The sequence below is a fragment of the Coenobita brevimanus genome, chromosome 109 (genome assembly GCF_032717465.1).
Source record: "Coenobita brevimanus isolate Jiangsu-jjx chromosome 109, ASM3271746v2, whole genome shotgun sequence".
Classification (NCBI taxonomy): Eukaryota; Metazoa; Arthropoda; class Malacostraca; order Decapoda; family Coenobitidae; genus Coenobita; species Coenobita brevimanus.
In genome coordinates this window covers 10,545,415-10,557,691 of record NC_137062.1, presented here as the reverse complement: position 1 = coordinate 10,557,691, position 12,277 = coordinate 10,545,415, and positions in this window count along the sequence as shown.

Below are 12,277 nucleotides of genomic sequence, written 5' to 3'. Positions count from 1 at the left end.
CGTATTTCCTATTGAAAATTATTCTCAAATGAGTTATTTGAGAGGAGCATGTGGAGGCACATGGAGAGACAAACCGACAAATGAGGAAGTGAAGGAGTGTTGGTGTGGATGTGGATTTGATAGGAGGCGTTAGGAGAAACACACTGAGGTGGTTGGCCATGTGGAGAGGATGGAGAGCGAGAGACTGACTAAGAGAGTGTATGTGAGTGAGGCAGAGGGGGGGGGGAGGAGAAGGCCAAGGATGATATGGAGAGATGGAGTGGAGAGGTATATGAGAGAGACTGGTGTGAGGTTGGAGCAGGGCAGGGGACAGGGCGACGTGGAGGCGATTTGTTTCTGGCCACCTCTTACGGGATTAGGGCGTCTGGCAATAGACAGATAGACAGATTGTAACGGAAATTATTTTAAAATAATAATGGCTGCTTTTAACTGTTTATTGAAGCTCTTTTTCTTTTCAGTCTTACAATACTAAAATATTATTGCTTGTTACCAGACTAGATTTGAACTCGGCAAATTATTCCTGACTGTCCCTCAGCGATAGTTTTGATATTTCAGTTAGTTCCATTTAGGATTTCCTATTATTGTATCTAACAAGCTGCTTCCTAAAATTGTAAAATATACCGGTATTCCAACATTTACTTCCTGCTTTTGTAACAATTTTACATAACAGGTTTCACCACGTAAAGATATAGTGAAGAGTATGTGCATTATCGCTGACCAAAATCTGGATACTCTGCCGTCACTTCTAAGGCCGACTGTACAATCCACTGTCCAAGGAACAGACTTACACTGGATTCCCTTTAGTGGTGGTGGTGGCGGTGGTGGTGTTTTCTTGTTGATGGTGATGACGTTGATGATACTGTAACGAATGATTTTTCAATGTCAGATACATAATTGCAGCAGTATACTTTATGTGATGTATATTTAATGCCTATTTAGTACCACCTATTTATAACACTTACGAATATTTTAATGGCCAGAATATTTTCAATCCTGTGTAACTAATCCTCAGGAGCCTCTGTAACCCAGTGGATATCACGTTTGTGTGGGGACAAATCCAGCTGAGGAGGACATTCAACAATGCTGGTGGTATGTCCTTTGCTTGTACCTTACCATCACAGTTGTGATCACATCACGCCCATTCAGAATAATGACACACACACACACACACACACACACACACACACACACACACACACACACACACACACACACACATTAGACGTCCTTTCTGATTTGTACTTTCCCAGCATGAAAAATGGTAACAACCGGCCATCACTTACAATGCCAGGAGAAGGTTTGGTCCTGCAGTGGGTGTCATACGAGTACTAGCTGATGCAAATAGTGACATCCGACCCCTGAGACGGGAAGGTCTCTTTTACGCCAAATAAACCCTTTTGATAGCCCCAGTGGCAATGCGTCCTCTGACTACAGAAGTTGAGGACGCCTTTTTTAAATATTACTGACAAAGGTCTCTCCTAGACTGAATAAAAGTGTCTGGTGAGAAAGATATGGAAATAGATATCTGTTCATTTCGTAACGATATATTACATGAGTAATGAACAATTTTCGAGACTCAGTGACGTCATCATCTGAACTCGGCAAACTTTTTGGACTAGTATGTAAGAGTTTCATAATGGCTCGACAAACAGTGTCCTGATGTTATTGTTTATATAGAACTGTGCGTCCTGTGATTGGACAAGTTCATGCTATGTACTCGGCATTAAAGAAAATGTGTGTTTTAAAGATGCTGCATTGAAATCCACTGACGATGCAAAGCGGTAAAAGGCAATCCCATGTTATCCCCACTGAGGTACAGCAGTACGAGGTAAAGTTACCTTAGTCCAGTACCTGTAATGGTACATAATCAGCCTACTGCCCCTGATGGCACTACAGCATCCACAAACCTACAGTCATCTCTCGGAGATCGAACCAAGGCAAGGCCGTCACTCCTACTGGGACGTTCTAACCACCAGGCGGCCATGATTTTTTTGTTTTTTTTTGCTAACTCCATGGGAATTTATTCGGTTTATGAGAAAACATTCGATTAAAGAGCATCTGAAAAATCTTCACGAAAAATCATATACCGTATATTCAATGGAAAAATACCGGCACTGCAGTGCCAGCACTCTTACCATTTATTTCTTAAAATAAATGATAACCCAGTAACTTAATCTATTTGTTTGTTTAAAATTTGCATCTCGTGGACGTAACTAGTAAGCTGTCTTATGCATGCTGTCTGTAGACAGTTTCAGTTTATCTTGGAAAAGATTGTACAAACTCTTGGAGTTAAGTGTACACTTAAGCTCTTCATTACTAAACATCCTTCACAAGTTCAGTAAAATAATCTGAAGGAAGCAACAGTAAACCTGAATAATGCCTCATCGTTGATAAAGGAGTAGTTCGTTTGTAATTTTTACAACATAAAATAATATGAAGGTAACAAAAATAAGATAGAAATGGGTAGTGTGTCTATAGTTTATACGACCAGTGTTGTTGCTGCAGACGTTCGCCTTCATGTGGTGGCACCGGTACAATCGGGTGGATCCGTTGCCCACTATACAAGCGTCCATAGCCGCCTCCCTGTCCCCAGAAAGGAGGATGTACTGCAGTAAAGGGAAATTTCAGCCAGCAGTTCACCAGGTTTACGTTTAGGTGAGACTGGGGCAACAACTCCAAAAATGGCATTAACTCCTCTCTCTCTCTCTCTCTCTCTCTGTAGGGTATATATATATATATATATATATATATATATATATAGAGAGAGAGAGAGAGAGAGAGAGAGAGAGAGAGAGAGAGAGGAATACAGTTTCCCTCTGTTAGAAAGAATAAACTATAAATACGCGTTATCTTACCCTTCTGATAGATGACATATTTTGTTTTAGTCTTGTTACTACCGGGCAATTTTATTCACCTCAGCACTGACTTTCTCAACCGAAGGCATTACTACTACTTCTATAATAAACCACACCAAACCACACACATTCAACATACAACACCACATCACAGCACCGTGCATTGCACACTACCACATGCACACCATATAAAAGGAACGGAATGAGACAGAATGTCCCATTCCTTTCCTATTATGTCGTGTGTATGTGGTAGTATACAATTATGTGGTGTGGTGTGCGTGTGGTGGCTCCTATTATGTTGTGTGCATGTGGAATGTATACAGGTAGAAAAGAAAGCCAGCTCACATCCCAGCACAGCACCAGGCCAAATAAAACAGAAAAGAAACAAAAAGAAAGAGGAACTAACCTTAGACAAGACAGGCAAAAGTGAGACACAAAGGTAAAGGAGGCGCAAGTCCGGGTACCAGGGATGTAGAAATTAATGAGAGAGCCCTGCCACCACCACACCACACCACACCACCTCCCAGTACTACCCTACCTCTACACACCATTGCCACTCAACCTCTCACCACTAACTACCACACATCACCACACCACGTCATCAGTCACCACACTACACCACACCACATCACCAATCACCACACCGCACCACACTACGCAGCCATGGCCAAGCCACCTCCATTAATTGGTTGTCATGGTGACAGAGAGGGTGTGAGACGAAGTCACTTGATTGGGTCGTTACCGGTGATTGGAGGTGCCTGACATAGGAGGTGGTAAGTTATATTATATTGGTTGTACCATAATAAAATATGAGGAGTGGGCAAGTTATATTATATTGGTTGTACCATAATAAAATATGAGGAGTGGGCAAGTTGTATTATATTGGTTGTACCATAATAAAATACGAGGAGTGGGCAAGTTATATTATATTGGTTGTACCATAATAAAATATGAGGAGTGGGCAGGCTATATGATATTGGTTGTACCATAATAAAATATGAGGAGCGGGCAGGGTATATAATATTGGTTGTACCATAATAAGAAGCCAGGAGTGGGCAGGTTATGTAATATTGGTTGTACCATAATAAGAAGCCAGGAGTGGGCAGGTTATATTATATTGTTTGTACCATAATAAGAAGCCAGGAGTGGGCAGGTTATGTAATATTGGTTGTACCATAATAAGAAGCCAGGAGTGGGCAGGTTATATTATATTGGTTGTACCATAATAAAAAGCGATAGAATGATATCAAACACACGCTTGTGAGGTTAGTGATAAAATGGAACATCATATTACAGGGATTCAGACTGGAGTCAAAGCAAAGTTCGGATGACAGTTTGTCCGAGGAGCGTCAGAATGAAACTGTTAGATTGGAATGGCATGAGTCCTGACTGGCACCCTGGAACTGATGACACATACGCACCCACAGAGAGAGAGAGAGAGAGAGAGAGAGAGAGAGAGAGAGAGAGAGAGGTGGTCTGGGTCAGAACTACAGTAGGATAAATCTGGATGAATGAATGATTGATATAGATAGATAGAGAGATAAATAGATACCTTTTAATCTTTGCAGTTTGATGATCTTCTGTCCCTTCTTGCTCTACCCAGTCCTGTTCTGCACCACCCTGCCTTGTCCTATTTGTTCCTACTCTGTTTTGCCCTGCCCTGCCCTGTTCTGCCTACCCTGCCCTGCCCAACCTTACCTTGTCCACCCCACCTCCACGTCCACCCCACCTTCCCCTAGCCACCATGCTCTGCCCGTCCCTGCCCTCCCCTGCTTACCCCTGTCCTGTTCTGCTCTGCCCTGCCCTATCCTACTTAGTCCTGCCAGGTCCTTTTTCGCCATGTCATGTTCTGCCCTGCCATGACCACCATGCCCTGCCCTGCCCTCCTCTACCCTGTCATTGTTATGCCCTTACCCATACCTTCTCTTCTTCCTGTTCCTTACCTCCTTCCTTCCTTCCTTCCTCTCTCTCTCTCTCTCTCTCTCTCTCTCTCTGTTGTCCTGCCGTGCCCTGCCGTTTTTGGTGTGTGTATTATCTAAACACTGGCAATAATCTTTCAATGGCTTTGGGGTTATAAATCAGGAAGCCAGTCACAGCTTCCAATCCTCTTCTCTATTCCTCCCTCCCTCCCCCTTCCCAATCCCGCTACTCTAATTTTGTCCCCCCTCTCCGCCTGTTCTCTCCGTATTTTCCATATTATCTCCTTTCCCACCTCCGATGTCTTGCACTTGCTATTTTTCAACTGTCCCCCTTCCCCCATTTTCCTTATGCCCCACACTCTCCCCATCCTCTTCTTCCATTCTTCACATTCCTCCTTTCATCCTTTTGGTCGATCCCCACCTCACCTCCACCACAGTTTTTCCTCCCTCCCCATTATAACCCGCCTCCCTCTCACTCTCTCATCCCCTTCTCTCTCACCCTTACAGTTTCTTCATTCTCATTTATCCTCATCCTAAAATTCACCCAACTCCTTTGCCCCACTCCCTCACCATCCCCTACATCCTCTACTAATTACTATTTTCTTCCTCCCTCTCCCCACTTTCACCCTGCCCCAGTTCATACCCCTTATCTCCCCTCTCTTACCGTCATCCTACACTTCTTCCCCCTTTTCCCCATCCCCCGCCTCTAGTTTTCTTTTTGTTCATATTCCTCCTGGTCCTCCTCATCTTTTCCCCTCCCTGTCTCACTTTTCCACTAATCAAACTCCACCGTTTAATATGAACTACATTAGCAGCAATAAAAAAAAAAAAAAAATAAAAGCCAGTGTGGTTGAGTGAAAGAAGCTTATTCTGCCAGCCCGTGTGCCGGGGTCAGGTCCTGGGAGATTTGTCTTGGTATAACTTGACACTCCTGTCTTGGTTCCACGCCATTCTTTCTTTTTGCCTCTTTTCTTAAGAGATTTATCTCATTTGTCATCTACATTTTCAGCCAAGAAATAGCAGATCATAAGAAAATAAGGATAGTTGCAGTAGGCCGGTTTGCCGATGCCGGACAGGCCGTGTCAGGATCATAATCATCATCGTCGTCGTCGCCATCTTCACCAACATCATCATATCCCCCACTGCTTTATTTCGGGAGGGGATTGTTAAAAAATATGGAACAATAATACGCATGAGTAGAACTATCATCAGTTCCCAACAAGAATAACATACAGTAGTCTACTCTGTCATTGCACAAGCTTAGAAAATTTTCATTCCCTTCCACAGGCCAGACTGTTCACACTTCACCTTCATGCATTACAGCATTTTGTATCACCATTTTTACTTACTCCATTCTTGCATGGGATGTGGTGGTTGGGGGAAAGAATGGTGGACCAGTAGACCGAAAGGAAGCCAGACAGAACCATGGGAGACACAGACAACAGATGAAAGACTTGGATTACCTTAACAGTCTGCATCTACCCCTTCAGCACGAGAAGTCTTTCCTAAGCTAAACAAAATCGTGTGGAGCTAACATGCTTTGAAGGACAGAGACGTTATCGTGCTAAAGGGGTTGAATGATCCTCCACGAGAACACTGATGCATCACAAAACTAATATCATCACGGCCAACTTTAATGCTATAGTCCAAACATGTACATAGTTTGGGCTGTGGTTATTAGCGGTCAAGTGGTGATATATAGAGGTGTGTCGCGCCACCTGTTGCAAGTACGAGGAATTGTGAATCACAGGATCGGATTATTAAAAAACAAAAAATTGATACCTAGTAGGAAGAAATAACACAGGGGTGATTCGTAGCTAAATCAACCCTCACATAAGGGATGGTAAAGTGATATATGTGAACGTATTATGGTTTGTGACATTCACCAACTCGTGTGTCAATATAACCGTCCATATGCCAAGTAACTGGGCAGTTTGGATGTTGTGGATGGCTCTCTTGTATCCGTCTGAGGACTAGTTTTGCATGAAGTGATACAGACTTTTGAATTATTTTTCTTCGGAAACGACAACACCACAATTCTCCACAGGATCACAACACCTCAGTGTTTATGAACAGGACAATTTACCTGATTTTTTTTCCCCTATGACACTTGTGTTTTCTCAATTATTGCTCACATCGAAGAGTTACTCCTGAAGAATAAGCTGTCTTCTTCAAACATGGTGGGAACCTGGTTACTGTTGTCCTTTACTATACTCAATTCTATTTTTATTGAGGCGAAGTTGCACTTGACAGGTTGGTGATGATTGGCTGAATGCAACATGTCAGAATAACATTTATTAGCCGAAATTTCCCCCTCAGATATATGCTGTCAATGAATAATGTCAGTGAGTAGAGATTACGAAGTAGTGTAGCCAATCATCACCAACCTGTCAAGTGCATCTTCGCCTCGATAAAGAAAACTGAGTATAGTTGGATTCATAGTTTTTATGTTCTTTGATTTCCAGTCAGTTACGACAGTCGTCTTTCTCCCGTTTATCAAGTTATAAAGGTTTATTTGATCTTGTGTGAACTACAGCTCTCGTGTGTGTGTGTGTGTGTGTGTGTGTGTGTGTGTGTGTGTGTGTGTGTGTGTGTGTGTGTGTCATCGCATACAACATATCGAAACAGGATGTAGTCAGGGTCTTTTCACCACATCGACTCTCCTCCTTTCGCCGAGTGATTTCAGTATCTCTTCGCTGCAGTGTCACATGTCTTCGGTCACTCCTTTCCTGCATCCCTCAGCCATTAAGGATGCCACATACGTCCAGTTTGCCTACATACTCACATCCATTATGTATGAAATTCTCAAAACTCTCAAGATTTGATTGGTACTCTAAGTCTTTCATGCAGGAACTTCATTTTCTTTTTCTTTTTAAGAAAGGATGGACGGGGAGGCAGCGGGGGGGGCAGTTGTTCTCCCACTCACTTTACAGTGAGGTCCCTAAAATTACTAATAATTTACACGTCATATGGTAAAATGTGTGGTAAGGTAAAAATAAGAAAAAAAAAACTGTGAATATTAAAAGAATACAAATATTTGGAATCTATTTTTTTTATTTTTTTATGTATCCGACACTGGGCATAGGCTTTACAGCCTGCTCTCAAGGCCCAGTAGTCCTCCTACATACCATACACCTCTACATGTCACCACTTCGGCGTTAACACCGATCATCCATACTGAATACATGCTAGGGCTGTCTCATACAGGACTGGTGGATTGGTATTAGCGGGGGTATTTTTACGACACGTCGGCAGGTCTTCTGGTAGATTAGTAAAGTCTGCTTCTTATTAAATTCAAATCCTTAAACTGTTCTCTGTCCCAGCTGGGATTTGAACCTGGGTTCGGTAGAACTGCAGGCCACCTCTCTACCGACTGAGCTACCGCTTCCCCCATAATGTAAGAGAGCTGCTTTGTTTGTTTGTTTGTCTGTCCTTCAATCACGCCCAAATCAAGGGTTAGAGACCCCCAGATGCATATATGTATATTATGAATCAAGGTGACCCAAGGATAGTTTCAGGGGGATCAAAATTCAGATCTGGGACATTCGAGGTCACTGTTAGAGTGTTCGCCTTTTTGGCCCGGGCAACACCGGGTACCCCTGCATGTTGATTCACATGATCTCCAGTTCGGACATTGGCTACGTGAGGTTGACCTCCGAGGTCATTTGAGGTCACGTGTAACAGCAAACAAGTGCACACAATTACTGAACATCAGTCTGCGAAAGCTGAAATAGAAAGATCCTGGACCTCTTATAATTACTTTAAAAGCATAAGAGGTACATGGTCTTTCTGGAGTTGAAAGAATGATTGAACTAGAACAAATAGGATTAGAGTGTTCGCCTTTTTTGGCCCGGCAACGCCGGGTATCCCTGCTAGTCGTTCGTAAAACAAGAGGAGAACTATATGAGGGTGGGGTGTGTCGGGCTCTGTATCTATGAATTTTTCTACTGATAATGTAGATCTCCTTGATCAGACTTTTTCCACCAATTCTGCCGAAGACGAATCCGGTGTTGTTCCTCCATCACTTCCTCTCTCTGACTTCATCATGGCTGACATTAAAATTTCTTCAGTTGATATATTTTCTGCCATCACTGGCCTCAGTACTAACAAGGCATATGGGCCTGATGGGGTCCCTTCCGTTGCCCTCAAGAACTGAACTTTAGTGCTTACACGCTGCCAAAGTAAGTTCCTCGCCTTGTTTCTGCCAACCTGTAAATTCCTTTTTGTTAGAAGTTTTGTCTCATTCAGCCTGTCCCAAAGAAGGGTGACCATTCCCAGCACTAACTATCGCCCAATTGTTTTTCCAACCTGTATATTATTTTTTTAGCCTATTCTTAACAAAAAATAAATAAATAAATATAGCATCTTTACTATCACGACCTTCTTTCTGATCGTCAGTATGGGTTCCGTCAGGGACGCTCCACTGGCGTCTTCACACCTACCTTTCAGACTTCTGGTCATCCTCCTTTCGGGACTTTGGCGAAAGCTATGCCACTGCACTTGACATCTCAAAGGTTTTTAATTGAGTCTGGCATAAATCTTTAATTTCCAAACTGCCCTTTTACGGTTTCTATTTATCTATCTTTGCCTTCATTTGTAGCTTCATTTCTGGTCGTTCTATAGCTGCTGTTGTAGACGGCCACCATTCTTCTCCTAGAGCTATCAATGGTGGTGTTCCTCAGGGCTCTGTCCTATTACAAACTCTCTTCCTTTTTATTCATCAGAAACCTTTCTCAGTCGTACATCTAACCCTATCCACCCCTACACCCTTCACCTCTCCATTTGCATCCCTCAGTGTCCATTTGAGCGGCTTTTTTTTTTTTTTTTTTTTTTTTACGTATCCGACTCTGGGCAAAGGCTTCAGGGCCTATTTCTCGGGGACAGTGATCCACCCCGAGGCCCAGTAGTCCTCCTGCACCTCCACATGTCACCACTTCGGCGCTAACACCCACCATCCATACTGAATACATGCTAGGGCTGTCTCATACAGGACTGGTGTAGTGGTATTAGCGGGGTATTTTTACGACATGTCGGTGGGTCATCTGGTAGATCAGGAAAGTCTGCTTTTTATTAAATTCAAATCCTTAAACTGCTCCCTGCTTCAGCTGGGATTCGATCCTGGGTCCATCAGGACTGCAGGCCGCCTCTCTACCGATTCAGCCACCGCCTCCCCAATAAACAAGTGATGAGGCTATGGCACACCTAATATCTGACTTGGCTCATATCTCTGACTGGGTTAAAAATAATCTTGTTTTTAATGCATCAGAAAATCGGTTCTTACGTCATTCAACCTGACAGAATCTTTCGCAGCATTATCCTATAATCTATAACAATATCTAATTCAATCAAGTATCATCTTCAAACATACTTGGAGTTTCATTCTCTCGAGATTTATCTTGGAAAGAGCATATTACCAATGCTATAAAATCTGCTTCCAAGAGATTAGCTGTGCTAAGCCGACTCCTTGTCTTCTTTACCCTTGCACGGTTGTTGCCTTTATACACTGGTTTTACTGGTCCTTGTGTAGAGTACAACAGTTATTTGTGAGAAGGGTCCCTACATGCAGCTCTTCTCAACAAGGTGGAGTCAAAGGTTTTTCGTCTCATTAACCCTCCTCTTGCTGGCTTTCCTCAACATCTGTCTCTTCGCCGCACTGTTGCATCTTTATCTCTTTTCTATCGCTACTTCAATGGTCACTGCTCCTCTGAACTGTCTGCCTGCATCCCTCCACCACTACGGCGGCCGCGTAGTACCCGTTTTGCAACAAACTCGCATCCCTTTTCTGTGCAGCTCACTAATGCAAGAGGTAACCTTTACTCACAATCCTTCATGTATGCAAGTCAGCTCTGGAACCGTCTCCCTCTGTTTGTAGCTCCTATTGCCAACTCGTATGATCTCCAGTCTTTCAACCGCAGTGTGTCCAGGCATTTCGAAATGAACTGATCTTGAATTTGGCTCTGTTATCTTGTGTTTGTCGTTCTTGGAGGGAACAATCTTGCCGGCTCCTGGTTTTTGATTCCTTATTTCTTCCATTAAAAGAAAAAAAAGTATTAATATGCCCAAGACTTTGAAGAAGAAGGATGAGGAGGAAGAGGAAGAGGAAAAGGAGGAGGAGGAGGAGGAGGAGGAAAAAGAAGAAGAAGAAGAAGAAGAAGAAGATGAAGAAGAAGAAGAAGAAGAAGAAGAAGATGGTGATGATGACGAAGATGACAAAGTAGAAGTAGAAGGAAGAGGTGGAGGAAAAGAAGGAGGAGGAAGACAGGGAGACTAGATAAGCAAGAAGACCAGGGGGTGAGAAAAAAAAGATAGTAGTAAGAATGAGAACACACTGGGTTCAAAATATAAGCATCATTTTGCCTGAGAATCATTGATGAAGCGGTAGGAGGAGGACAAAATAAGCAGGACATGGAAAGACAGGATGTTGAAGCAGAAAGAGCGAGCAGCAGAGGTAGGCACAAAGAGGGAGGAGGGGGGAAGTGGATGAGAGGAAAATAAGAGAAAGGAGAAGAAGAGGAGATGGAGGGAACAGAGAGGGAACATGATGGTGAGGCTGAAAGGATAATAGGACGAAAAACTAGGAGATAAGGAAAAAAAGCAGTTGAATGACGGAAAAAGGGTGCATTCCGAAAACGAAATCTATTAGAGAGGGAAGAGTTGGAGGACGGTGAATACGAGAAGTAACAGAACAAAAACAAATTAAAATAGGAGGCGGAAAGAATGAAGGACAAAGAGAGGAAGAAAATTACATTAGAAAAAGATTAGGGAAAGACGAATATGAAAATGAACACTGAAAAACAAGATGACGACGATAAGGAGGAGGACGACGACGACGAAGATAAAGAAAAGAGAACAGAATAAAACACACACACACACACAACACACACACATACACACACACACACACACACACACACACACACACACACACACACACACAGAAGGAAGGAAGGAAAGAAAGGAGGAAGGAGGGAAGAATAAGGAGGATGTATGAGGAATGAAATGATGTACTAGTAAATTAAAGAGGGAACAAGAGAGAGAGTAACTTTCGGGGATAACCCTAGCGGTCAGACCTACTGTACAAGCTTTGCAAATGACTCAGTATGTAAAGATGGAATGATGTGCTCCTTCCCTGGCGATTTATACTGCACTGTCCTCTTGCATGTTACTGATGGATATTGTGTAGACAGTTAAGCGATATAAGTAACATACAATGGAATGTTAAGGAAGAGGTGCTCCGAGCTACACTGCCACCTAGAATAACGTCCTTAGTCCATAAATCAACAAGTTAAACGAAATTATTATGTCCGTCATCTCCCATTGCACCAGTGAAAAGGTACTTATAAACTTCACTTAGCTTACGTTCTATGTAGTAGTAGTAGTTGTTCCCTAGGCAGACTGGCCGAACAGCCCCGAGTCCCTTAGGAAGGCCACGGCCGAGTGTATGTTATGTTGTTGGCGAAGGTGGTTGTGTGCAATGCAGTCTTCCATAATGTGCTTAATAGT